This window comes from Hippoglossus stenolepis, chromosome 9 (genome assembly GCF_022539355.2).
Source record: "Hippoglossus stenolepis isolate QCI-W04-F060 chromosome 9, HSTE1.2, whole genome shotgun sequence".
In the NCBI taxonomy this organism is placed as follows: Eukaryota; Metazoa; Chordata; class Actinopteri; order Pleuronectiformes; family Pleuronectidae; genus Hippoglossus; species Hippoglossus stenolepis.
In genome coordinates this window covers 13525798-13550525 of record NC_061491.1, presented here as the reverse complement: position 1 = coordinate 13550525, position 24728 = coordinate 13525798, and the positions used below count along the sequence as shown (strand labels likewise).

Below are 24728 nucleotides of genomic sequence, written 5' to 3'. Positions count from 1 at the left end.
CACACACACACACACACACACACACACACACACACACTCCAGACCTTTGTCAGCACTGGCATAGATGCCCTGGATTAGTGCCCCCCCAAGAATGCCGCCATCTTCACAGTGGCAAAAAAAGACCACCCCCTCCCCTCCTTTTTCCCCCTTCACACACCACAACTTGAAACTGTGTAGGCGACATTCTTAGTCGAGCGACAGTAAATATCCAAACTTAACACAAACTTCAAATGCGTTTCTTTAACCTTTCTATAGGCATTTCGAAAAAATATGCACAGCTATATAAACGAGCCAGATCCAAGACTTTGTATTATTGACATTCCCAGATTAAAAGCTTATTTAAACATTATTACTTCTCTAATTCGGTGACCTAGGGTAAAACATATTAAATAAACTCTGCTGTAGCAAACAATGTTATCTGTTTCATAACCCGCATCAGCTTAATATATGTGAATCATAAGTAAATTATCCACTGGAAGAGATTAACATGGCATTGATAGCATCTTGTCAAATGTCAAAATACCAGGTGCAGTGGTATACACCTATAATTTGGTAATTATAAGCTCATTTAATTGAGTATAACTATGACTAAAATCCACCCACAGTCTTGTTTTTTTTCCAAAGAACCATAATGTTCAGGAAATGTTTCTCATTTAAAACCTGATAAAAATCATGCAGGAGGAAAGTTTTACGAGACATTTCTCCCTCTTAATGATACATTCAGAAGAATGTGAGTTTAAATCATAATATCCTCTGTGACTGTTTGCACATTAGACTGTTGTGGAGGTGGCACAGATGTAATTGATATTTTTAATCAAGTATTTTCCAGACAGGTTCTTAGACCTGATGTCAAAATCTAATATAATAACACTGACTGATGCATTTAAATAAGTATTTTATATATACATCTCTTCAAATCAACAAATTAGCTAATGTTGAGATTGATGATTTAAAGGAAAGATGAGTTAAAACAACTGACTGGTATTTCCCAGAATGCATCCAAAAGATGAAATCCACCTTTACAGGAGATAAAACAGTGGCGTTCCCTTGACGATACGTATTCACACCCTTGTGACAGTGAAATATATTTTGTATTGATCTGGTTGTATTGTTTACATGTTTCTGGGCACAGATAATTAACTAATCTGTTTATTCTTGGAAAATCCTGTCACCATGACTACCTGTACACTTATACATTTAGGCGTCTGCGTCTGTCTCCCTTTTATTTTTCGCTATGACCTCATTGACAGGAATTCAGTCGTCTTTTTGGGTGGGGGTGGGGCGTGGTTGATGGATGTCGGTGGGAGTTCATGTAATTATGACAGCGCCAGATGAGGGAGAGATTTGGTGTCGTGATCAAAGCAACTTTACCATGGTGATATCATCTGTGTTACAGCCGCAGAGACACGTTATTGCTTTTTATCACCAGAGAGCTTGAACAATACACAACCATTTGCATGTGCAGACATATCCACGTTGAGCGGGGTTAATTTACTGGCTTGTGTATTTTGGCGGAAGGTTTCTTCTGAGTACGCTGCCCTGCCAGTAGGGGCCTGGCATTTGAGGGCATTTGAGCAGTTTCTACCTTTTTTTAATGGAGCTGTGGAGGGACCAAGTGGAGGGACAGAGGACTAAAGCCCGGTTGTCTTTGTATGGCAGGGTATGAGTGTGGCAGGGTCAAGAGGGGGGAAAAAGCAGCATGGCAGTCTGTCGACCTCAAAAACCACAATGGCTGCAGTACAGTCAGTAAACTTAAATCAAACAAGGACCAGCCAGTCCAAATACACTCTTGTTTGTTCTGGGTTAAGGGATTTTTGTCTAGCCCATGCATTTATGCGTGTGTTCATGCATGTGCATTGTAAGTTCGGAATTCACTCATTAGTGCACATGTGTATTCTGGTGCATGCCGAGGGTGCATCTGTGGCTCACTACACTGTGGGCCATGCCAGTGGTGAAATACAAAGGGTCCTGTCAGCTGAGAGGTGACGGGCGCTCAGCAGGAAACGTGCCGTGGCGTCCTCTCTGAAAACTTGTTTCACTTTGTTTTATTTTCTTTTTTTTTTTCCTGTTGCTTTATCCTTAAATCATCAACAGAAAATTAAAGTAATTATCGTAATGAACCCACTGACAGGTTTATGTAACTCTGGGTGGATTTATGAGTGCTTTCATAACAACTCTACAGTAGTCTGGGACAAGCCTACAGTCTGGCTCGGAGCTGATGCCTATGAGAATCACTCGTACGAATACAGGCATGTATGTCAGTTTTCTGGGTTTCTTTTTAAATGATAATATGCAGAAAACCGTGGCCTTTTCTGGTGAATATTTGCATGCGTAACCCAGAAGGATCGTTTCTTCTTTCGCCCACAGTGCAGTGCATGGCGTGAGCTGACTTCAGCGGGTCTGCCCAGCCCTCTGCTCCACACAAGGTCGCTCTGTGTGTGTTCGGCCTCGGAGAATGAGGGGAGGCCGCGGCGCACAATCACCACTAAGCACATACCTTTCTGCCCCACAGTCCCACCAGCCCAGACACAAACCCCCGGGGCTGTATGTTTATCAAGCGTCTCGGGGTAAGACTGCTGATTTAGGACCACTGCTCAGGTCCCCCTTTAACCCCCCATTTTCATCACGAATCACTCTCAGTTAAAAGGATTTGAAATGCTGACTTTAAATCAGCACTCCCAATCTGATGTGCTTGATAAATACCATGCCCAGGCCTCGACCCAACCTGGACCATAGTTAGATTAACAAGGTTTGACCGGACCGGTCCTCTGGAGCTCTGTCCTGATGAGTGGTGTTGGTTTTATAAGAGGCCCCCCTGTGAAAGGATCTGATAAAACACAGCAGGAGGAGGGTTTGAGAGAGAGCTGCAGAGTACAAGAGTTTGAGAGAGAAAGATTGAGAGAGACAACGACAGTGAGAGATTGAGAGAGCACGAGAGTGAGAGAGCGAGCACACACCTCAATCCAAGAACAATATTTGGACTGAAACCTTACCCTCTCCATCTGGCTCTTTTGAAGGGTGGATTATGACTGGTGCCATGGCTGAGTCTTTATCCCACACTGTTCCTTCTGTAAGCCCAGCCTGACATTTTTCCTAAAGGACAGTTGTACAGGAAAAGTAAATTCCCTGACGAGTATCAAACATTCAGAGAATAAATCACACACACCTACGTATGTATTCACTCCTCTAAATTGACGCGATGTAAATTATGTTCACACACAATCTGTCTAATCATGAATTAGACCGAATGAAATCCAGGTCTAACCAACATATTTTTCTCCTTCTGCTTCCCAGTCTGTTCATCCTCTCCTGTGCTGAAAAAAAGAAAATCACAGAAAGCATTTTCAGGTGTCCATGGTAACAAAGTGAAGCACTTACCCTTGCACTCACTGCTCTGTGTTCACTCTAACTTCCACATAAATCTCTCTCATGTTTCTTTCTTTCTTTTTACAGAGTACAAATTGGGATGGACGGCTCATGTAACTATGGACAAAATACTGTATATTAGCTGTATATGAATATAATAAAAAATAATTAAACATGTATGATATGGTGCTTTGTGAAATCACAAGAGGATTTTGAGTGGCAGCAAAAGCGAGCCTCTCCTCCTCTTATTGTGATTCAAGCTGCGGCCTGAGGCACCATCTTTAAAGTGACGGGCGGTCCAATTGAAACGTCAGTCCCATATCTACAATTCAGGGGAGGACGTCAAAGATATTAGCTAAAGAGTAAGAAAGAGCAAAAAAAAATTGGATGACTTCCTGATTTGCCACATCTCATAAGCTTCCATGAGTAGATTGGAGCAAACTCAAAATACCAGAAAAAATGAGCACTTGATTAATATTCACGCTTCAAGTTTTAATCGTTGACTTAGATACAGTGCCACCACATCATTCAATTAAATCTCAATGATTTAACTCATTTTCTCCTCATATTGCTCTTTGAGTGCTCTCACCCCTGAGTAAACCTCCACTGCAGACGATTTGATATGACAACCAATAGGAACAGAGAGAGTGATAAACTTGTGATCCCATTTGAACCCAACTTAACTACACACTAGCACATTCAATAAGGCCATATTAACTCAATACATGATCCTGACTTCCTTTGAAAGCATGCCAAGCAAGAAATTGCCTATTAGTGTGTTTTTCAAAGTAAAGCTATATATAGCATCAACTCATGAGGAGTTCATACCAAGCTTGATGAATCAGACTATTACATATGTTTGTGACATTTCCATGTAGGTTATTGAAATTTAAAGTACGATAGTAAAACCTGATATATAAAGGAAATCTCAGTCTCTTGAACTAATCAATATTTTTGAAGACCGATGAGATTTTTTCATGTGATGACAAAAATATATATATATCTTGTCTGTCTCTATTAGTTTTTAACCTTTGTGTAAGTGTTGTGTAAGTGTTTAATCAAGTAAGTATTCACAAGTAAATTCATCAACATCAATAGCCAAGCATCATTCATTTTTTTCCCATCAATCCTATTTTTCCTTTCTTCATTTTCAGGGATCATTGTGGCTTTTCTTCAATGAGCGAACTGGGAATAAAATGTTGAAGATAGTCTGCACCTCAGTCTAAAAGTACATTTGTTGACTAGACACAAAATGCACAGATAGGTTTGGGGTCTTTGGTAAAACTCTGGGGTCTTGTGGTTTACACAATGGCACGGTCAGGTAAAACATAGAGGCACGTGCTGCGAAGACCATATGATTTTTGGGTTCAAAGTGAATCGAGAAACCAATTCAAAGTTTAATTAGTAACATGATTTTTCACTGGTATTTTAATGTTACTAGATCAGAATGATATATGATAAAAGTATATTCCCGTTTTGCACACACCTTGCAGTATTCACAGTAGAGTAAATTTCCAGGAGCTGTACTTGTTGTAAGTGCAGTGATATCCGGTTGTGTTAGATCCATACGTTTGCGTCACCCTTTGAGATCATGACAGACGAGTGTAACACTCTGTTCTGTCAAACGTACGACATGAGAGGGTAAAGTGAAGCAGCCGCAGCCTGAAGCACAGGGAAGCTTGAGGGAGTACAGTACTGTGGTGCCCAGGGAAAACAAAGTCTCAGGCCAGAGGTTTAGGGTGTTGCCTGGCTCCTCTGTCAACTGCATTTAACATGACAGAACACAACTCTGAGAGGAAAAAGTGATATGTCAGTTGTTTTATTTTGGCAAGTACTGTATGACTGCCACGCAGGCAAGGGACTGGAAGTGGGAACTACAAGAAGAAAGAATTTCACTGTTGGAAATTTCTGCACAAAAATGCACAATTGGTGATATATCCAAAAAGATATATTGCTTTTTAAAACAAGTAAATGGTCTGGTTAATGGTACGTGTTAGCACTTATAGTCTTGATGACCACTCAAAGCTCTTTATGGTACAGTTTTGCCATTCAAAAATTCACACACATTCATACAGTGCATCTATGGGCAGCGCTTTCTCTATCACACATTACTCACACTACCGGCACAGGCGTTAGAGGCAATTTGGGTTCAGTATTTTGCCCAAGGATGAATCGACATGGGAAATGGGGGTGATGGGGATCGAACTGCCGGCCTTCTGGTCTGTGGATGACCTGCTCTACCTCTTGAGTCTACCCCTGAGTAAAAGCTTCAATTCAATTACTGAATTCAACAAAATAAAGAGGTACATCCATGTATCAGGCCATTTCTTCCCTCCACTGCAGCATCTTCATTTCTGATTTATATTTCAGAGCACAGTGTGATATTTCTTAAATGAGTGTGTTCATTAAAAGGTGTCTTGGGTCTTCCAGTAGATGCTGTCATGGTGGTAGTGCTGTAATGTGTGTGATATAAATCTTCCCCGCTTTGTGGTGGCTCTGACTAAGGAAGTCCGCAGGGCCTTCTGTGCACGCCTGCCAGCCATATTGCACGCAGGTTAACACATCGGCATAAACGCATGAGAGGCAAAGACACGCTCACAAAAACAAGCTTATGCACGGACCTAGACACAGTGAGCCCATCTTGCACATGCATTTGCTGACACTGTATGTAAAGGTTGACAGGGAGGGAGAGAGAGAGAGAGACAGAGAGAGAGAGAGAGAGAGAGAGAGAGTTGTCATCCACCTGTCAGGAGCAGTGATCGCTTGCGTTTCTCTCCGCGGCCTCTGCCTCACGCCCTCCGTGTTGAACGCTGGAGAACAATCATTTAAGCGTCTCCCAATCAGCCCTTTTGCCATCTTCAATTACACCTTGCCACCCTTGCATTTGTATAATTTGCTAATCTAGCTGAGGCGTGGAGCTGTCAAATGTGCCAGAGAGAGAAGCAAAGCATGATGGAGAGGCATGTCTCTGGATCCTTTACGCCCTGGCACTGCAGACAGATTATGATCACATCCGACTGGATTATTGCTATTATTTTAATTAGAAGTAGCCTTCGGTGGTTGCATTCTATCTGTTAACAATACATTTCTTTCTTAACAATGAAAGCAGAAAACCAGAGTTTTCTGGAGGAACAAGGCTCAGTGGTTTAGCATCTTACAGCTCGACCAGTTATTCTGAACAAAGTACTATCGAGTGTTTTGTGCTTCCAGTGCTTTATTTTCTGTCATTTTCCAAAGTCCAGGACATTCTACCATTGCAGAGGCACTAAGGGGTAAAAGGATTTTGAAAGGGCGGCTCTTGGTCAAGCTCAGGACCTGCTAGTTCTGAGTAGATGGATGTGGAGTGCCAGTATAACCCTGCATCCCCAGTCATTACAGTGTTTTAGTTTAAAGTGGCCGATTGCTCGCCACTCTCCGAACTGAAAAAAACACCTAAAAGTACAGTCATTGGTCGGGGACAAAATCAACTGAAACCAACTGTAAAACTTTACTATTCTTCATACATACTTTATCAATGCTTTCTCACTTTCAATAGTATTTAAAAAAGCTTGGTCAATATACTGTACATTCACGAGCGAATGATAAGGTAAAATAAAAAAGTCTCTCAGGACTGTGTCTTCAGCAGGTACCTGGAAAAAGTTAAAACATTTAATAAGCATCATTAGGAGGGATGAAAATGTAATCAGTGTGATTGCCTGGCAATGACAATGTAAATAAGATTTTAAACGCTTCTCCAAGGACAGAAATAAGAGATCAGTGGTAATCACTGCCACGCTAATTTTCAGATTGGTCAAACACACACACACACACACACACACACACACAACCTGATTAGTTAGTGCAGCTTGTTACGAACAAATGTGATGCTTCAATTCTGCTGGCAAATCAAACAAGTTTGGCTTGTGGTTTCAGACTCATTAGAGTCGATCTAAGAGATCTGTTAAAACGGAACATGTGTCCTTGGTACCGACTCAAATACCTGATCCAATCCATCAGCTCCCACTGTGAGTCGGAGCCAAGGCACATTAAGACACATTCATCTGCTCTGCAAGTGTGAATGGAGAAATATACAAGAGGTTTCAGTCCAGTGGAATGAACACACAAAGTATCTGCAAAATAATATACATACTGTACATTTACAATGAGTTATAATGTATCATACGTGCAAATATACTGTAATTACTAATTATATGGAACATTATACTCGCGCTCAGTGCAATTTATTATAGATGATGTAATTTACCATTAAAATGTTATAAAGTTGTGTAATCCATCTTTACTGTTGCTCACAAATGTTTAGATTATTTGAAGATTTCCACGTGTTCCTTAATATCTCTTGTATTTGGTTTAAGTATTGTTGATACCTTAGGAGTAGTGTTTCCATTTTCTGTAATTAACAGTTGTACTCATTTTCAAAGTCTGGATCACATGCTCCTGTATAAGGGGCGAACACTGTATGGTGGTTGTATCCTGCTTATATCCTTAAAGAACTCATGACTTAAATTACATTCACAGGCAAGAGAAAACTAAAGAAGCAAATATATTGGGTTGTATTCATATGTGTCAAAATGCATGCTGTCATAGTACATACATAATAATAAATAATATTCCTAACGCTCCCATGCCTTGATGATAAGCCTCAATCAAAAACTTCATGTAAAAACTGTGTACTGTATGTAAAACAGTGTAATCTATATCAATCTGTTGTTCCAAACAGAAAGAAAATAAAACAAAAGAAATTATAATCCAAGCTCTTTTTGTATTTGTATGTAAACTAATTTATATTTAGGAATGTTATCAACAATATTTTGTACACACGACCTCAATACAAACATCGGACAGCCACTGTAGATGAAAGAACAACCTAAATGAATATCTGCTCTTTGTAAAGCTGATAATCTTTTTTTATACTTTAGTAAGGGTCTGTGTTTCCTTCTGAAAGTCGACGACATCCACTGATATTCTCACATCTTTCCTTTTGTTTTTATTCTTTTTTTACTCTGAACTGCGTTTCCCTGTGAGTGTGATTAGATTCAGGAGCAGGATTGGCTGCAGCTTTACAACACACATGTGACGATGTAATAAGGCAAACGTGTGGTCCCCCCCCCCACTCAGAAAAAACAGCCCTTCTTTTGTAACCATCTGTTTAGAGTTGTTTAAACCGATGCTCCGTCTCCGTAAGATATTTAGCGTCATTCCTCATTTCTCACCAGGCTGCTTGATGTTTCTGAGCGACAACTTTCATCTCACCAAGGTCTGTGTTTTGGTTGCAACGTAAACAAATCAACAGAGGACATATTTACCTTTTGGCTGAAAAATAAAAGGCAGAATACGAATGAATGAATGGAAATAGTAACACACTCTCAACAGCTGTATAAAATGTGTTGTTGTTTCTATTCTTTTATGACTGCGTTTTTATTTGTTTTTATGTTAGTTTTATGTATTATTACTCGCGTGACTTATTTGTGAAGCATTTTTTTATAACTCTGTATTGAGAAGTGCTACATAAATAAAGATAATATATTATCTGCAGCGTGTGTAAGAGTATTGAAAAAAGTATTTTAGCTTTATATCACTTACATGTTCTCACCTTAATCAAAACTGCTCTCACATTACTCCGGTCCTGCAGTCCTGTGCACATGCGAGCTCGGGTTATCAGATAAATAATGTCTCGTGTCACGAGCTTTCCATGTTGAACAGCTTTCTGTGTGAGGACAAGTGTAGCTGTTCAGATTTTCCCAACTGGACTCCTGACGGACACTTGCACAAACAGAAATGCAACACCTCTACATCAGATTCCTCACGGCTGAAGGAAGGAGCGCGAGCGGCAACGAGAGGGAGGGAAAAACAGACCGAGTGTAGCCACTAATACATATATACCCTGTGTGTGTGTGTGTGTGTATATAATGTTGGTACCTGTGTATTCAGAAGCTACACCACTTCAGTGCACTGATGAACATTTTGTTCTCACACTGTTGAAAACACCGTCGACTAGCGATGAATACGACGTATCTGTCAACACTATTTTCAGACTCACTCTCCTGTGCATATCAAAACTAAACTGGGTTTTTTTTTTCTCTCACAACCCAGAAGAGAAAGTCGACACAGATCACACAATATAATCTTTATATTGAAAGACAGCTGTACTAAATCCTTAATTGAATGTAGGAATCAAGCCACCATGAATGATCTTCTTTACAAGTTTAAGGCAACACACAGAAATGTGAAGTAATCCAATGGAGCTGTCTTATGTGCTCAGGCATAGCGCGGGCACTTTTATGCTTTTTCCAGTAATGTAAAATGACACTGAAACAGCAAAACCAATGTTTAACACTGACATGTGGAGGCTGAATATTGTTCTGTACATGAATTTTACATTGCAGGGTAGTCATACTGACTCATCGAGCAACTCGGTTGCCTGCTGTTAGGCACAAAACCTGTCAAGTGTTATTTTTCTTTTAATCCATAGATTCTTAAGCTTAATTTGCAGCTCCACTCAGTATCAAAATAATGTTCTATTTCCCAACCAATCAAAAAGTTATGTGTGTCAGTAACACGTCATAAGCTAATTAGAATTTTAAAACCTTCAGTGGATCGGCCACCTTTCTTTCCTCCCTCAGATTTTTTAAAAATCATTTAGAAAAACTTTAAAAACACATCAGAATTTTTGCATGACCTGTTTCACCCTTGAACAGGGCCGTCTCTAGCTTGTTTGGGGCCATAGACAAAAGTCAGTGCTTTTAAATAACACTTGGGGCGGCTGCTCCACCCACATTTTGCAGGCTATTGGAAGGGGTTGAAGTCAGATGTGACACACTGTCAACACAGAAAACATAGCTTCTTTTAAGACACACTTTAACTACTCTGCTGTGTTTCTATTGTTAAACATAATTCCACAGAAATATGCTCTTCACATTCTGTAGGTTTACTGTTTTTTTTTTGTCCAGGATACGTTTGTATCTACAATTCTCAGAGAAAAGATAGTGATCTCTAACTATACAAATTCCATTAGCCATTCTGTTTGAGGTTAATATTATTTTACGTTTGATTATATGTTTATAACTTAGGATTCACGTTATAGCTGATAAAATAATTAAGTGTAGTTGATAAAAGTGTAACATTTTCATCATAGTTGTAACTATCATATTAATTAAGTCTTTTTGGAAGAATAATATTACAAAGTAATTTAGCAGTAGTTTAGGGAATTATCAAAGAAAGGTAGGTTTGTAAAGTTATTTTTGTAACATTTGTTTAAAATGTTTATATCATTTTTTATGACTTGTATTTGAAAAGAAAATACATGTGACTGTATTTCCGGTGTGTTTTGATATTAAAAATGCAGAAAAAAAGTGGGGTAAATACAAAGAGCTCTGAATAAATAGAATTGCTTGTATAAAAGCCATACATGCTACAAACAAGCATGCAAACAAATTATCATATTGCACAAATTTGAAAAGCTGAAAGTCATCTGCAGTAATTGTCAGAGCAGAACTTCCTTCCTGAGCTGAAAAGCGAGGGCTTGGACCTCCGCAGCAGCTGATAAGCCTTTGTGTGTGGAGTTAGTTATTTTTTGGGGGGAGTGGTACAACCCGACTAAGAGACTTTATTGATTCAAATTAATTAATCCACTTAGAGAGGAAGAGGATTCTGTAGCTCTGCAGCGACTTAAATAGTCCGCACAAATTGAACTGTAAATTTGTTGTCTTTAATGATATTCCCAAGTAATTGAATTGCAGGAATGTTTCAAAATATGTGGCATTAGCATGCAAAAACCGTGTGTTTCAGCAATGGATAACGCAAATAAATTTGATATTAATTAATTTTGGATACGGTTCAAGCCTATTTAGTGCGATTGTAATTACCATCTCTGCAGTGAAGTAAAAGCATGTGGGTTTACTGAGGAAGAGCAGATAAAGCTAATACAAATTTATGTTTCAGATATTAGTAAATACTATACTGAAAAATGTATGTCAGAAGAGGCTGCATTTAAGTACATGATTTTAATTTATATAAGAAATATCATTATCATGAACTTCCGAGTTTTATACAATAATTCTGTTCTGCACTGAAACTGCAAACCAGTATCTGAGCTGTTTTCAGTATATATTTTTAAACTTTGTTATATATATATATATATATATCCAGTGGATTTGGTCTGAAGGTAAAGTTGTAGGTGTCCCATATTGCCTCCGTTCCTCTTTTTCCTCCCTAATACTTTGTGACAGCCGTACCACAGCATCTTTGGCTAATCCCAACAGGAAAGCAAAGATTAGACATTTTGTACCTGCACAGACGATTTTACATGCACTCCATGACAACTGCCACGACCTATGCCAAAAACAAAACCAAAAAGAGTGAGAAACATAGGCATGGGAAAAAAAATAAGTACGAAACTAATTATCCCAATCTAATTTACTGAGTGAAGTTGGTGGGATAATTGATGCAGCGTCGTTCCTCGCACATCTGTTTTCAGTGACATGTGCCACGGTGTGTATACGCATCTGTGTGTGTGTGTGTGCGTGTGGTTTGGCATGCTTCTGGAGACAGGTGAGAGTGCCTTCACACCTTCGCTGTGGATGTTTTTGTCACACACAAAAGCACACTACACACACAGAGGAGGGACACGCATGCATTAGTTAAAGAACATCATCATCCCCATTGTGTTTATGAATTCAGTGTTCATGGCATACATTGTAGAACTGACACTATACTATTCAGTTATGGATGCAAATATTTGAATGCTACAATACATGTATACATCCCATGTTTGTCACATTAAATCAGCCACTAAACTTTTTGTGTTGTACAATTCTCCCTCAGGTCCTGCAACATGTTTTCAAATAAAGATGGGATTGAAGAAAAGTTCCTGCCATTTCATATAGCTCAGCCTCTAACTGATGACAAATTGTGAAATTAGTACAAATGTAGTACAAGTGTTTTTAGCTGCGTTTAATTTGGGAAGCATATGATTTTGACAAAGGCTGGAATCCCACATTATCTTCAATGATTCTCATTGCTGTAAAAAACAGAAGCCCAACAGAAAAAGATAATTTCCAGATGTACATATTGACTCTGCATCTCAAGCTATAGCAGCGTGCCTGCACTGTACCTTCAATCAAAAGACATCACTAGCATAACTTAAACTCATTATAGTCATAAAAACAATCCAGGCTTCCAAACTTCCATCAAATATTCACAAATATTAATTTTGTTCGGTGGGGAGCCATTCATTTCACCATAATGAAGCCTTAACCATTTCAAACTAAAATTGTACTCTGTAGAGTGCACACCTCCACCAAGGCCCAACAGTCCCCTTATAAAACCACATTTAAATTCACTAGATCCTGATTTTCATTTTGATCAGAACCAAATTGCACACACTCATAAATATGCGTGTCCCATGAGCATGGCTGATTTTTCATTAGGATCCATAAATTACTCTCTGAGAAATCAAGGCAAATGTGAAAGAAACTCTCTATCTCACAATGTTAAAGAAAGTGAAAAAATGTGGATCCGCCTCCTGAACCGGGAGGTGGATCCAAATCATGGAAATTGGTGAATTAGTTTGCGCATACTCCTGCTTATAAACAAACAACGGCGCAGGAAAACATAACCTTTATGGCAGAGGTGACTTCAGGTATGATTGCTGAGATGTGAGTGTGCATATAAGACCTAGTAAACATCATTAACTATTATGAGTATTGAACCATTTCACGTAATCTCTATTGAGATGCTGCAGTTTTCCCAGTGTCCACCATATTTTTTCCCAACGATGCTGAATCACTGTTGATATCATGCCTTGAGAGCGGATGCAACAGGATGACCTTGCCTGCTCAAAAGCTGTATCCCCCCTTCCTTAGAAGGACCCTATGGTGAGGGCTAATGAAATGCAACTCCTCTCCAGTTCCCCAGTGAGTGGAAGAGAATTTCTCTGATTGAAAACTTCCTGGAGGTGTCTTGCTTGGTTTGTGAAACGTTGTAATTACTGCTGGGGGTCTCCTCCTGCTCTATTTGCAGGGGGGCTGAGCAGCGTTTGCTCGCACTCCAGGGTTCTCCCTCAGTTCAGCACACTTAGGCCCTTCTAATTAGAGCCTCTGCCACGTCTCCGTGCCGCTGTCTCCGTGCGCAGCTGGGGACAACCCCCAAATCAAGCTGCGGCGCACAAACGGTTGCCGATGTTCAGCGAGCAACAACAGGCGACACCTTCGATGTGATGTGAACATTAGCTCCTTCTCTCTCTCTCTCTCTCTCTCTCTCTCCCATTCATCCCCTCCCTTCTCCTCTTCTCCACCACCACCACCACCTCAGTCCTCTTTTCTCCATCCTTCTGTTTCTTCCCTGGCTTTGTTCTCCCTGTTCTCCTCACCAAGCTCAGGCACAGCAGCTACAAAGAGCCCCACATAGGAAGATGAGAGGGAGCAGAGAGTGAGGAGGGTTCAGATGCCGCACAGCGCTTGTGTGTTCCTGCGTGTGTTTGTGTTTCCGTGCGGTGCGAAACTCTGAGAGTGTGAGGCGGCAGGAGATCGCCAGGGTAGTGAGAGTCGGTAGTACACCCAGAGGCACTGAGAAAGAACAGAGAGAACACTTGCCCCCCCCCTCATCAAGAGCAGTTGCTCAACCCCCGAGGTGAGGTGATGCAGGGATGGGGGGAGCAACGAAGGGCAGAGAGGTGCCAGGCAAAGCTACATTCATCTGCTTTTCTCTTTCACCTGTTCACCTTTACAGTCTCTTCAAACTCTCCCCCACCCGTTCTTTATACCCAGTGGGTTCATGGAGACTAGTGATGTAGTTTCTTTTTTTTCTCCACTTCTTTTTGTCTCAGATAAAGTTGAGAAAACACCAGCTGCCTGTATACTTGCAAATCTATATGATACAAGCCGAGGTGCTAATATCCTGCGCAGGTGAAACTCCCATGGATGTGTGGATGCGGATGTGTGTCGGTGTGCATGTGTGTCTGTTGGGCTGCAGTTCAACATGCCTTCATCTCAGAGTGTCCAAGATTTTTGGAGGGATTTTAATCATCCTCTAAACCATCCAGGAAGACGTTGTTCTACTCTGAGCCTCTGTGTTCTGCTTGTATGTTCCTATGTGTGTGTGTGTGTGTGTGTGTGTGTTTGCATCTAATGAGTTAGTGTTTGTTTTGATCAAGAGGGAGGGGTGCATAAACATAGATGGGAAAAGCAGTCTTTGAGTCATATACAATGAGGGATGAAACACTGTGCAACATAGTGCATGATGTGCCCTCTGGGACTCATTCACACATACACACACACACACACTGAACACAGACAAACACACATATAGGCTGAGCGTACTAGCATCTTAATCAATTGGGAAAAAAAACAACACAAACCAAAGAGCAGCCATGTTTTTGATCAAAAAATGTATGCATATGCATTTTTCATCTCTCCTATACAGTGTATACTTGTATTAAAAGAAACAGAGCGAGGCGACCTCGTTCTCACCCAACAATATGATCCTGCACCTGGACAGTTGAGGGAAGTGACCATATAACCCAAGATCTCTCTCACTTCTGCTCTGGCTTTCCTTCCATCTCTTGTGTTTGAGAACACACACCTGCAGCCAACCACCAACCACGTGCCACCCGTCACTGATCCGCCGACTCCCTCTGATTTACAGCTTCGTGTCTGGTGAGTAGCCGGAGAATTCTGGCTGCCGAGACACTGAACTCGACACTGAACACCTCTTCAACTACACGGTACATCAAAAGGACAGCAACAAATGGCTTCGGCTGTCCAACTTAAAGACCATGAATGTGTGACAAAGATGTCAGGGAAACTGACAAATACTTCATACTCCTGGTGTAGTATAGAGGTATTTTTGCATGGATTCTTACTTTTAATTTGAAAGTAGATATTGTAGATGTGACATGTGGGGCGAGAGAAGTGGGATGACATTCAACAAAAGGCCTGATTTAAACCAGGAACACTGTGATTATGTACATTTCCCAACATTACTATATAAATAGCATTTTATCATTATCAGTACTTTAGATTAATTTGAAATAAAGTTTAGTATCAGTGTTCATATGTGATTTATTGTGTCACATACAAATTCATTTAAATGTTAGTGAATTCAAAATGTATTATATCTGATAAGTGTTGGTATAAAACCTGAAAGAAAAAGGATAAATAGAGGAGAACGAGGAGTGTATAATAATATATTTGGCCAAACACAACTCAGAGAACTCTACACTACATGCAGCTTGGACTCCTCTCCCTCATGATTTCACCAGTAGCCGAACTCTGTCATTAACACTGTCAAGTGAGCAACTCTTAAAACTGAGTGTGTCTCGCTTTTTTCCCTCCACGGTGCGGCCCATGCGGATGGAGTTGTCATCACTTTAGTCCTCGCCCTTGTTTTAACACATCTCCAGGGATCGCTGCTTTCTTGAGCAGACATTTACATTCACCGTTTTTACACAGATTTTTTCTCTCTCCTCTTTAAACTTCTTTCTTGGCAGGTTGACCTGTCGAGAGGAAGCCCACGGTGCCTCACAGCCAGTTGAGCTGCGTTCAAAAGCTGTTAGAGCTGTTCAACAAACGCCTCATCTGGTTTCAGCCTCTGGGGAGCTCAGAATCCTCCAGAGAGCGTCTTTCCCATCCATGCCAAACTTGAGATTATGAATTATAATAACAAGAAATTGATTAAAAACACAGGAATTTATGAAAAAAGAAAATGATAAGTCAATAAAATCATGTAAGAGAGGTCAGAGTAGATCTTTGGACATTAACATAATTTGTTTCACTTCAATCTTGTTGCCACAAAGGTGAACTTTATGCTTTCTATGAAAAATAAATGAATGTAAAATGGACATGTGCGGACGTCCTTGATGAGGCAAGACAGGTCTGATATGTAAAACCGTTATTTAGAAGAGTGTGATAGTTGTTTAAAAAACTAAACGCTGTCATGGTCTATTCACTTGTCCTCGAAAGCAAAGACATTTGCAAGCAGGCGACCATGTGAGCATAACCTTAAACATGAAAAAAAAGCACAAACAGTGTGTGCAACATATCCACATACATACGCAAGCATGAATTTCCGTGCAGCCGTCTGAGCAGAAATGCAAAACACATCCATGTGCTAACACGTGCTGTATTAAACAAAACATTATGCATTATGTGGGGTTTTTTCTGTGCATGCGAGACAGAAAGTGAGAGAGCAAGAGCGCGGCAGACAAAGAGAGAGCCGCACGGCCTACAATCTCAAGTAGCGAGAGTGATATAACTGAGAAAGCAAGAGGACGTGGGAGGCGAGAGGGTGGGTGAGGGGTGACTGGGTTGCTCGTCTAAACTCGTTTTGAAAATCAGAACTTCTTTTCTAAAGTCAGCATTTCAAATCAGAGCGTGTCCCCTCTCATTTAATGCATCATTTTGCGAAGTGATAAATTTGTGAATTAGACATACATCCTTTTTGCTTTTAAGATACTGGGCCTCATAAGGGGAGGGAGCAGTGTGGAGGATTTAAGAGCGTTTCGCCGTGTCAAACATTAAAACCCACAGGGAGAGCATCAGCACAATTAGACTGGGGTGAAGGAAAGAGAGAGAGAGAAAAAAATCCACAGACAAAATCAGGATCTTAAGAGCAGCGGCGTTATTCGTCTGTACAGTAACGTGGTTATCTGTCGCGGGTGATCCTTTTAAACGCTTCGTTTGCAGGGATAAAAGCAGAGCGGAGGAAATAAACTTAGTTCTGCCTCCAATCTGTAAATCCTTGGTGGTCATGGAAGATGATCCCAATTTGCTTCTGAGCAGCACTGTCAGATCTCACAATAATAAATAATTTAAGACTTTAAGCGGCAATTATGCTCGATAAATGTGGAAAGCCTGTAGACCACTGCTTGCCTTAGCCAGACGACGATGAGGTTCCTGCAAAAACACACCAGTCGCTACTTATGTCATAGCCAATAAATCATGCAGAAAGGCTAATGAAAAATATTTCAGTTAATATCAATAACATTCCTGCCAGTTGCAAATCTTTAAGTTTACATATAAATATGTAATCCAACAGTTCGACAAACAAACTTCACATTTTCTTATTCAGCTGTAAAATGGGGTAAATTGTACTTAAACTGAGCCGTTTTACTCTGGAGACCAGTTTATTAGGAATAATGAACAAAAAAAGGAAAAAAGAAAAAGAAAGAAAAAAAAAACTTTCCAAATTGAGCTCTCCATCCACACCTACTTCATATGAAGACTGAAAGAAATATTTATCTGATTCACTAAGATTGGATAACAATCATTTTAAACCCATTGCCAGTGATGTCTCTTAAGCAGCACACGAAAGCCCCAAAAAAATAGTTTCATATGATAATATTTTACGTCATAACACTATAATTATGTATGTTGTTTGTCTGAGGTAATAATTTGAATGTGATCAGGTCAGTCACTTTATATTTGACATAATGTTGGTCATCTCCTGAGTACAGTGGACTTTTCCTGTTCTTCCTTTCTCATCTTCATCTTACCTTCTTTTTCCTGTTCCCTCTACTCATCTCTTCCTTTCTCAAAGATGAGCTTTAATTGGTCTTTTCATTTCCGCATGTGTCCGAGAAAAAAGTAAAAACAGGGTCAGTTCATCTTGTGGTTGCATTTGACACCTGTTCACAAACCGCATTCAAACAAAAGCAATTTCCCTGATAATTCCTGTCTGACACTGGATGGATGGAGTTGATTAGTTGGCAAGTTACTTCACAAAAGTGAAACTTGCCACTGTTTAATGTTTTATAGGAGCTGTATCAGACAAGGGATTAAAGGCTTGTAAAATTCTCCATCTACCTGGTTTCTACTGATTTAGCAGCATTAGCATAATCGAAGAATCACCATGTTGGGTAAAGATTTTGTAGTGATGTCAAGATCCTTCACTTCACCCACACACAAGAAATGATGCTGGTAATTAAATGAGAAAGTCAGTTTTCTTGGCATTGTACAACATCTTTGCAGCACCAAAGTAGAGCTACTTTTAGGAAATGTTTTCACTACTTTAAACTTTTAAAACTTTAAACGAAAAAACACAGACACCCAGACCTGTGATCTTTGTAGGTACGACCATGGTAACACCATCCAGGCCATGATCTGCTATGTGTATATACTGTATACTCAATATAATTATAGAGCACAAAAGGTCAAGACAGATATGTAAAAACATCTTTTCAATTAGACTGTAACAGTTATATTTCCCTTTTTTCCTTCAAGCAAAAACAGGAGAGAGAAAAACAAATCTGTGCCCCTGTTCGGTGGTGACTTGGCAGCTCGTCCGTTCTCGTCACATGTGTTTAACACATCTGCCAAGTGTTTCAACAGCATCATTCTCTCAACAACACCAGGGGGCTGGGCAACAGATAAAGACCAAATTGTGAATGATATAATTCAGTAAGTAAATTGTCGTAGCTGATACCATTCAAGGATGAGCCGTCAGACATCTGCATGACCTTTGCTTGGGCCAGGATCAGCTGTATCCTCATTTCCAACTGTTGTCTGTGGACACAAATAATGAAACACTTATGTCTTAGATTGTGACCTGGCCCTTGCATCTCAAATAAAAAATGTATTTTACCATCTCAGAAAAATTACCTGCCTTTATTTTCAAAGGAAGACATAGAGAGACTTGCAGAAGATTTTATTTCTAGCAGACTTGACTTGATGTTTTCAAGTCTCCTGCCGAAATCTATAAAACATTCAGATGTTTCAAAATGCAGGAGCTTGTCTTCTTACCAAACATGGTGAGCACATTACTCGACTTTTAAAGGCTCATGAGGGAGCATTTTCTAGACCTATTATCCAGAGATTTGGTATTAAGTGCCATCAGGAGCCATCTCTGTAAGAACAGGAGATCAGAACACCTGCTCCACTATATAAAAACCTTAAACCTACTTTTTAAATCTTACACATTTATATAATTTCTACTGGATTTTGAATTGTATTGGCTCCCCCTCTAAGGTATTTATATATATATACTTTATAAGTAACTGCTATTGATATGAAGCCGTTGCTGTATGACACTATTACTATTATCATTATTGTTGTTATGATTCACAACACATGTGTAAAAGAAGAAAAATAAATCTTGATTTGGTGTAATAATGAACTACGGACATTTCTGTAATTTCAGACAAATTTCATACACTTCAAAACTATTACACACTTCACCTACTTTTTCAATCTTAATAAGCTCAGAGAAATATGTCAGCGAAATTTTAGATTTTTAAATTGTTATTTAATTTCATGTATTCAAATCGTCATGAAAATAGTTATATAGTTTTTGTGATGATTTATAATATTGATTAAATCACAGTCGACATGTAGATGCTCATGTGCAAACTGATGTCATGCACCTCACACTTGATAAATCAAGCTAAGTTGTCATGTAAATAAAGGTGTTTGCTCGCCTGTGTATTCACAGTTCTACCTTCTGTGTGGGAACAAAGCAATGGTGGTTCATAAAAACACACCAGAACAAAGTTCTGAGTACCGACAATGACTCCCTGAAAGCCTGAAACGTGTAATTTCAGATCATGTCACTCCCAGTCTGGGTTTTAACCAGTGAACCAGTGAATCAGTCAAACAACCAAGTAAACAATAAGTAGAAACAGCCTGAGCCGAGGGATGCTGGGAGATAGGGCTGTCTGGTTTCAGAAGGCTGTGCTTAGGTTTGATTTCTCTCTCTGTGGTGTGGTTTGTTCTCTCATGAGCTGTCTGCCTCTTTCTGAAGCCCCATGTTTGCCTTTTGTTTCTGCCAAGAGATATGCCAAATCATCAAGTCTCCCCCAGCTTCCACTGCAGCTTAGGTGAAACACTAAATGTAGAACAATAATTACACAATTCAAAAATAAAGGATGGGAAATTACTCCACTGCTCGACATGTTTGTACTTTTTTTTTACAATGTAATGTCATTCGATTAATCTTTTTATAAACGTGATTTGAACTAAACCTCCCCCTAAATCATCATTAGTTCTTTTGCTCGAAAGGAAATATTGCCAACACAGCATTCACATTTATTACTGACTGGGAGCTCTTAATTCCAAGATGTGAGTTGTGAGGTCTGTTAAACAACATGCTCATTTTCATTTTTAGGCTGGCAAAGGCTGCACCAGGGAAACAAAGCCAGGGAGCGCCAGAAACTGAGAGAGAAATACTCAGAGAGAAAAAAAGAGGCTACACGGTTTTAGATTTTAGCACCGCCGACTATTTACCTAGAAGAGTCACTGTGTCCATTCGGTTTAGATGGAATCCTGTTCGTGAATACCTGCATTGAGCGGCCGGAGCAGAGGCGAGGCTGTGCAGGCCACGGACAGGCAGGAGCCACTGGTCACCACAGGTTTGAACACGGTGCCCTCATGCTGTTTGCTCCGCTGCCGCCTCCTCTCCTGCACGGCCACCGCTGTGTTTGCTCATGCGTGGATATGAAATTGCAGCAAATATGATGTGATGTGCGGAACTGAGTGCCGTCTTGCAGGGAATCGAGACGCATGTTTATTTTATTTTAGCAAAGTTATTCTGATGTGTGTGTGTTTGTCTAACTCCTGACAATCCTGGTATAAATGATGTGTGTCCATCAATAATTAATCATTGGCGGTTTAAGGGTAATATGAGCATGTACCTGAATTTGATTTTGAACAATTTTAAAATCGCATCCTGCACAATATATTTATATATTATATATTATAATTTTAACTGTTAAATTTGTTTTTAGATTCAAATAAATAATCAAACTAATTAATATTTTTTTAAATGCTGAAAAATCCCTTAAATCCAAATCAATGACATCCCCATGACGAGCAGTTTCACCAACATATTCCCACCACCAGGACAGTTGGAATGTTTCCCTCACAGACATAAAGATTAATGTAATTCCATTGTCTAAATAAATAACTCAACAGTGTAATTGGTATTTCAGTGCACAAAAGCATCACACATGTTAATTGTTGATATTTAACAATGACTATATTAGTTGCTGTAGTTGCAGCAGTATCTTGTGCGAAAGGCCGTCGCAAATGATTATTTCTGGATTCCACGGATGTGGCCACCTGGGAACCAGGAGTGCGGAGGCATGAGGAGAAGACTAGAGAGCAGGGGTTTGAAAAAGAGACGAGGGAAAAAGAGAGAATTCCCAAAGACTTAATTCCCCTCCATTCGCTTTCCAAGGCCAACAATGTCTCTGTTTTCCCAATCGTTAGTAAAGAAGGGATTCTACAGCGACAACTGGAGAAATCAAATGGCATAGTGACACTACGCACTGTTGACAAAATCTTTCAAAGTTAACAGGCCATATAATTCATCCACTAAAATATTAGCTCCTTTCCCACAGGCTGGGGTTAGTCATGGGGAGCTGGAAGGGCTGTTTTCTGTGGTGTGTCGTGGTGGGGGCTGAAATAAGCTTATTATCAAATTTGACTCTGAAACTGCCTCATTTCTTGGATTCGTGAAATGCCCCGTCTCTTCTGTGAGGGCGGCTGGTAATGCTGAGTGGCAGGTACTCCAGAACAGTGCCAGAGTCCGGTCTGTCGCCAAGGTGATGACGTTATGGCAACCAGCTGTCAAACGGCTGGATAACCGCCGCCGTCGACAAAGACAGTCAGCAGAACCAGATGCTGCTAGAGCGTTTCCACCAATTAGGAGTCAGGAGCCGGGTGCCGTTTGGAGGAGGAGGAGGAGGCCAATGGTGAAAGGAGGAACAGAAGCATCACCGTCAGACACACGGGCTACGACCACTGAGGAACAACAGAGCCGGAGGAGAAGAAAAAGCAGAGGAAAGAAAGAGAATAACACCGAAAGAGAAAGGGGAAGGTTACTCATCGTTATTAATTAATTAGGGAACTTCGACTTGTTCCATGAAAGAAAATGAGAAGAGGGAAGAAAAACGATTGGAAAAAAATAGACAAAGTTGAATCTGCCACATTATAATAGATAGATAGATAGATGAATGGATAGATAGATGGGTCGATCTGAGTCATGTTTAGTATGGGAGGGAAGAAAAGGAGGAGATTTGTAGTTTGTTTTTTTACACAGCATTGTTACAGCAGCATAAATGTCCTCTGAACATGAAGAGCCCTGTTGTCTAGTCAAACATGTTCTGAATGGAGAGTAATTTCATGTCCTTGTGTAAAAGTACACCCTATTGTTTGAGAATTAAGCACAGTGTATAGGCCTGTAATTATACCTCCACAATAGCGGGTTTTCAGAAAAGAGCTGGAAATAGCATTGGAGGGTTCCGGTCTGAGCTTTGAACTGCACAGCTCCTAACAGGCTGACAGACTGTACAGCGGCAGACAGCAGAGAATAGCATCAGAGACTGCTATCGTTTTACTGCCTGCGGATTGGAGGGGGCCACCGCTATTGTCCGGCAACTTCCTGATTTGCACTGCGGTGCACGGTTTATAAATGCGAGTGTGGGACCGTCATGTAAAGAACGTTTAGATGCGAGAACCTTAGGAAGAGAAAAGTGAAAGTGATAACAGGGGACTGAGGAGGAGACAAAGCGAGAGGCAGAAACAAGTAGAGAGTCCAAGTCAGGCTTCCTGTCAGGCCCACTCCAGCGCTGTTTTGTATCCTGAAATAACATCATGCTTTTACCCCAATTTCATAAGTGAGCCACCTGGCATGGTGCCTAACTACCCAGCAAATAGAGGGAATAATATCATTATATCATATACAATACAGGGAAATCCCAGTGGTGAGAACGCCTGCATGAGCAGCTGCCTGATAGAACAGTCAGCGTGCACACGTTTCTGTGTGTGTATGTGTGCATATGCTGTATAAAAAGCGTGGGGAGAGGTGTTCAGTAGTTGTGCACGTGTGTGTCTATGTGGTGAGTGTGATGTGTGTGTGTGTGAGTCGTCATTGACTTTGGCTTTATAGCAAGCTCCCGGGCAGTGCTTTACCTGGGACCTAATCAGTCAGTGAGCCTCACTACCTCCCGGGACCTCCCAGCTGGAGGGGTATGTGTGAGTGTGTGAGTGTGTGTGTGAGTGTGTGTTTGAGTGTGGGTGTGAGTGAGAGAGAGAGAGAGTATGAGTGTGCATGAGTGAGAGGGAGAAAAAGAGTCTAAAGGGGGGCTGTAGACGGCTGTGCTGAACAGAACGGCCTTCTGGGAGCCAGTTCAACCCCTCCTTTCAGTTTCAGTGCCCACGGCTCTCTCTGACTGGCCAGTCAAGGTGATCTTCCGTTTTGCAACACACGCCTCCACAGGTACACACACATATAAGCACACACAGACACACACACATGCACAGACAATGGTGTTGTGGTGAAGTGTCACTGCATCATACGGACAGATTAAAATGTCAGTTACACTGATGCATAGGAGGTAAATCTAAGTGTCATGCAGTGCTCATTCACACCCACACATACCACACACGCCCAAACAGTACAAAATTGCTGAATGGTGGCAAATAAGGTCATTCAATTTCTTTCCATAGGCAAATCTGGTTTGCGCCCAAATTTTGGGGGGGAAATGACCTGCACAAATTAATCAGCCATCAGTGTAGCTCGTAACTGCTTCTGACAGTATTTACAGGACATGGCAGCCTTTGTCTGGAGCTTGGAGCGATTACTGTGGCCAGGCGGCGGTCTTGCTCGATGAGGAGAGGCTGGACGTCAGCCACGCCGAGCTCCAAGAGCCCCCTGGGCCTCCGTCCCTAGAGTGAGCACGGGGTTCAGGGTGAAACCGCGCACCAGTCAACTGCCAGTCCACAAGCCTCTGAACGGCCAACTTCCACCTGGAGAATCACTTTACACAGAGAAAAAAGAGGCAACAAGATGGAGAGAAGGAGACCAGTGGGAAGAAGGATGGTGAGGCGAGGAGGAAACATAGCAGGTTGCCATGACGAGCGAGCGGGGGAATAAAACACAAACAGAGGCGGGTGGCACAGGGGTTGTCAGCGGTGAGAGCAGTGACAGCTTTCCTGGTGTGCCTGGCACCATCTGATGCAGAGGTCTGGTGGACAGAGAAACTCAGACTCTTCTCTGCGCTCCTCCTTTTACAGTGTTCAATGAGGTCCTACATCATTCTGCCTTTTCCTCTTGTTTTCATTGAAATTCAAGCCCCTCATAATATACTGTAAACTGTGTCGTAGGGTTATGTACCTTTCCCAACTAATCCTCCATAGTCATGGTCGACTGGTTGTGACTGGAAGACCACCTGTGGCCAGGCAGACTGTGACCTAAATGGAGCTTATGGCAGGTCAGTTGCAGCATGTGTGCGTGTGTGTGTGTTTATTTGTGTGTGTATGCATGTATGTGTGTATGTGCGTTCTGGGGGAGGGGTGTGATTTTGTCTGTGAATTTGTGTGCAGTCTATATAATGTTTATATTGTTATGTTTGCATGTGTAATGAGTGTATA

General features: G+C 40.9%; 1 long non-coding RNA gene across 2 annotated transcripts; it reads right to left on the bottom strand.

The window, feature by feature from the left end:
* Window positions 1–149: 149 nt before the first annotated feature.
* LOC118115567 lies at window positions 150–9126 on the bottom strand. Of its 2 annotated transcripts, none has more exons than XR_007032978.1 (3): window positions 8947–9126; window positions 2994–8676; window positions 150–2827 (listed from the first exon to the last, which is right to left on the bottom strand). It is a non-coding gene; the product is annotated as an uncharacterized LOC118115567 (long non-coding RNA). The 2 variants fall into 2 exon arrangements; XR_007032977.1 differs by having other exon boundaries at window positions 8957–9126.
* Between the last annotated feature and the right edge of the window lie 15602 nt (window positions 9127–24728).